Source organism: Myotis davidii, unplaced genomic scaffold, assembly GCF_000327345.1.
Source record: "Myotis davidii unplaced genomic scaffold, ASM32734v1 scaffold362, whole genome shotgun sequence".
Classification (NCBI taxonomy): domain Eukaryota; kingdom Metazoa; phylum Chordata; class Mammalia; order Chiroptera; family Vespertilionidae; genus Myotis; species Myotis davidii.
The window spans coordinates 3405515-3410740 of NW_006297152.1; positions in this window are offsets into that span (position 1 = coordinate 3405515).

Sequence of the window (5226 nt, forward strand, 5' to 3'; positions counted from 1 at the left end):
TGAAAAATACAAACTTCCCCCAACCTTTACAAACTGAGTTAATAAACACATATAGAAACTACAATGCTGTCTTTCATTATCGTGCAAGCAGCATTTTCATACCTGTCATTTTAATAAATTCTCACCTTCCAGGGCCTTCTAATCCCTTTGAAGAAGTCAGGCATCCACATGGGAAGAACAACAGCTTCCCTTAGCAACTTCTTAGCTTCTTCCAGATCTGCTATGTCATCCCTTTGTAAGAACAGCAAAGTTTCATGTTTATTCAAAGATGGCTTTGATTGATGATCAATACTAATTCTTTTTTTTAACTTATAAAATTACTAGAGGCCCGGTGCATGAATTCGTGCACGGGTGGGGTCCCTCAGCCTGGCCAGCGATCAGGGCCAATGGGGGGGCAGGTAGCTGGCTCGGGGGAGGGACTGCAGAGGTTGCCCCCAGCAGCAAGCTAACCAACAGTTGATTCCACCAAGAATTGGGCTCCCTTTTCCCCCCTGTCTGGGTCTGGGTGCGGGTGAACCAGATTCAGGGCTGTCAGGGCACCAGCAGCAAGGTTTGGGTCAGTGCACATCATAGCTACCGGCCAGTCGTCCAGTCATTCTGGTTGTCCCAGTTGTTCAGTCATAATGGTCGCTTGGGCTTATATATATAGATACTAAAAGTTACTTTATTTTAAGGATGTACATTTAAGAAAAAAAAAAGATTTTTTTCACATTAGCATAACATAAATTACCAATCTATAAATATATAATTTTTTATTTTTCAAAACTTTAAAATTATTAGTGGAAGAAATATTTCTCATAATAAATGTTTTAGTTTGGAAACAGTCTTGGAACAAAAAATACACAATATGGAGTAACTGCAGGCATTCCTCTATTTTTGAGGGGAAATTATCTTGAAAAGCATTAATTAATTGAGCAAAGATATCTTTCTCAAAAGTACTTGTGGTTTAGTTTTCAGTTTATTTTTACTATACATTTATGTGATAAGACAATTTTTTTTTTCAAAATGATTAGTCCATTTAAACAGTTATATCACAGGAGAACAACCCAAAACAATTGATTATACAAAGGAGACACGCACATGTGTACACTTACATGTAGATTGACTGCCAAAGAGAGTTACTTTGCTCGAAACTAGAGCAGTCATTGACAATCTATGAAAAGCACAGAAGGAAGGCTCCTTTCTGTGTAAGGAAATTCAACACATGCCTAAAAGAAGCTACGTGAATGTCTCATTGTATGCCTATAACTGCCTAAGCAATTGGTTCATTTGATTAACTTTTCTCAGACATCTATTGAGCACTCATTGTGTTCCGAATACTCTTCTAGGCATAGGGGGAAAGAAAATGAAAAAGATGCATAAATGATATGTCTTGCTTAACCAGCGGAAGGTAATTATCTGGTGACCTTTCTTTCTATAAAAGTTAAATTTACATGCAACAAAATGCAATATATGCTAAGTATATAATTGGATTAGTCTTGACAAGTGTGTTTATTCATGTAACCAATGCCCAATCAAGACATAAGACACTTCCACCACCGCTAGCAAGTCCCTTCATGTCCCCCTTCAGTCACTCTGCCTTCCCAAATAGGCAATTTTATTCCAATTTCTGTCATCATCAGTGAGTTTGTCTGCTCTTGAAGTCACATAAATGGAATTAAACAGTAAGTGTTATTTTCTGTCTGATTTGCTTACTCTGTGCAATGGTTTAGAGATTCATTCATATTGTGGTATTAGTAGTTCCTTCCCTTTAACATGGATTAATATTCCTTTGTATAAATGTACTTTTTTAAAAAAAAATCCATAATCTTGTTGACAGGCATTTGTATTTGTTTCCAGTGTTTGGTTGTTAGAAATAAAGCTGCCATTAACATTCTTGGTTACATTTTTGTGAATATATATTTTCATTCTTTTGGATAAGCCAGGAGTGGAACTGCTCAGTCATTAGGAGGGTGTAATTTTATTAAAAGCTCCCAATAATGCAAAGAGGCTGTATCATGTTATACACCCACCAGCAGTGTGTGACAGTTCACTGCGCTACACATTCAGCAACAATTGATGTTGTCAGTCTTCTTAGTTTTAGCCATTTTAGTGGGTGTGAAGTGGAATTTCAATGTGGTTTTAATATTTCCCTGATGACTAATAATGTTGAGTGCCTTTTCATGTGCTTATTAGCCACTTGTATGTCTACTTTTGTGAAATGTCTGGCCAAGTCTTTTGCCTATGTTTTAATTGTGTGGTTTTTTTCCTTTTGTTTTTGATTTGTAGGCGTTCTTTATATGTTGTAGTTTCAATGCCCTAGATTTCCTCTGTGTTCTCCGTATTCATCCCTCCCTCCCCCAAATCCCTGACAACCATTGATGTACTGTCTCTGCAGTTTTGCCTTTTCCAGAATGCTATATAGTTGGAATCATATAATATGTAGCCTTTTCAGATTGGTTTCTTTCATTTAGTCGTATGCATTTAAGTCGTATGCATGTCTTCTCAAGGCTTGACAGCTCATTTCTTTTGAGCGCTGAATAACATTCTATTGTCCGGATATACCAGAGTTTATTTATCCATTCACCTACTGAAGGACATCTTGGTTGCTTCCATGTTTTTGCAATTAATGAATAAAGCTGCTATAAACATCCATGTGCAGGTTTTTGTGTGGACATAACCTTTCAACTCATTTAAAGTAAATATCAAAGAGTACGATTGCTTGATCATATGGTAGAAGATGTTAGTTTTGTAAGAAACTGTCAAACAGCCTTCTCAAGTGACTGTACCATTTTGCATGCCCATGAGCAATGAGTGAGAATTCCTGTTGCTTCACACCCTCACCAACATTTAGGTGGTCATTCTAATAGGTGGCATTGGTATCTCATTATTGTTTTAATTTGCAATTGCTTAATGACATTGATATTGATCATATTTTCATACTTAGTTGCCAACTGTGTATCTTCTTGGTGTCTGTTAAGGTTTTTGCTTATTATTTAATCAGATTGGTCTAATTAAAAATGTATGTAAACATTATAAAGATAGTAACACAATCAAGCTAATTAACATTTCCATCACCTCACATAGTTACTATTTTTTGTGTGGTGAGAACATGTAAGATCAACTTTCTGAAAAATATGGACTGCTTCATGAATTTGCATATCATCCCTGTACAAAGGCCATACTATTCTTTTCTGTATCATTCCAATTGTAGTATGTGCTGCCAAAGAAAATACTCAAGGTTTTATTTTTTTTTCATACATTTTCCCAGTTGTTCCAACACCATTATGTTTAAAAGACTACCCTGTCCCATTGAATTGACTTGGCACCTTGGTAAATACTCAATTGACTGTATAGTATGTGTGGATCTATTTTTTATTTCATTATTCTGCTCTATACACATATACACATTTTATTTTATGATTGTGACATATAATCCAGGCTCGATTCATTATTATAATTTACACATATTTATTATAATTGTATCCATTGTACCACATGTTCATGGGTCCCTAAAAGTATTATGGGCCTTAGGCACTGTGCCTAAGGATAACTGGGCTTCTAGGGGTAAAGCTAGCTTCTGCACATGTAGCCATGTCAGAAACTAGATGTAGAGGCTTATGAAATTTTCTCTAGGAGCATCAGGTGAGCTTGTAGGCCCTGAGCAATTATCTAGTAGCCTGTAGTCCATTTCTCTTAATGTGATATTCATTGTATTATCCCTGATCCTTCAGTAAGGTCTTGCATGCCTTGCAATAAGAAGTGGTGATCATCTCTACATAGGGATATGCTCTTATTAAGTCTGTCTGTAGCCGAAGGTACCCTATTTTTGTGAGAAACTATGTAGCGATAGCTCTGCTTGTATTGGAGGAGGCGGTGAGGGGAAGAATGATGTATTTCTTCCTTAGCTTATTATAATTAGAGATATTTGTATGAAAATAGAATCTCTGCTGCTTCAGTGTTGCTCAGCTCCTGCTGATCACTTCTCACTCACAGGCATCGTCCTTTGTGATAGAATAGTTGCTGTGGAGATGATTATCCCATCATGGAGAAAAGAGACTTATGAATTTAAATAAAGAATGAGCAGCAGAAAAAGGAAAAAGAGCAGCAGGAGCAAAAGAACTATGCCAAAAGCCAAACATTTAATCCAATTTAACCTTCTCTTGCCTTTTAAATATTTATTACCTCATAAAGTTGGGTGTACCAACTTAAAAAAAAAACACAGTTCAGGGTTAATGACAAATAATGACAGAAGGAAAAATTAAAAGAAAAGGCAAGATATATTACTGACATTCTTTACAGAAACAAGAGTGGGTGCAAGTTAAAAAACACTCAACAATAATAAACTTATGCTATTGGGCCGTACTGCCATGGTTTAGATAAACAATTGAGCTATTTGGATAGTTCTATTGCAGCCTAACTTTTGATAAGGTGTTGAGGTCACTCAGACATATTCAACAAGTAGAAAACACAGAGTGTTGAGCTGGAAAGACTGTGTGTGGGCTTTGTATCAAACAGAGCTGGATTGACTATCACAAGTATTGATTTTAGGCAGGCTCCTTGGCCCTCTGTGAAGTTCCATTTCATCAAGCATAAAATTGGGATACATTTGTAGGGTTGTTTTCTGGGATGTTCAATTGGCCTGGATTCATATGGCCATGCGTGTTATTGATAGCCAATGTCTATTCTGGTCGGTCATTGCACTCATCCTGATAGGTCAGTGTCCATTTGGTACTAGTTATTATATTTTCTGAATAATGTCCATGTCAATCAGGACAGGATAGGCTATGCCACAGTAATAATTTCTAACTCCTCAGTGGTTTCACACAATGAAATTATGTTTTTTTGCTCTCATAGATTTCCCTGTGGCTGTGGTAACTGTCCTCCCTATTGTGACTAATAGCTTCTAATCCAAGATCGTTATAGCAGGAAGAGGGATGGACATGGGGGAGGCGTACCAGCTTTTCATTTCCTTGGCTTGAAAGAAACAAATGAGATTGCTATTCAATTCATGGGCAAGAACTAGTCATATGGCCCCAATCTCTCTGCAAGGGAGGCTAGGAAATGTAGAGGAGGTTATGTAGTCATTGGTGAGCACTAAGTGCCTTTGCTACATCATTCCTTGTTTTGTGAGGATTAGATGAAATGCATACAAAGGTCTTATAAAAGTCGTACCTGACGAGCTAGGTCAGACCACAAAGGCTGATCCAGGTTTAAGTCTTGGTGAGAATGACAAGTTGGTTGAGA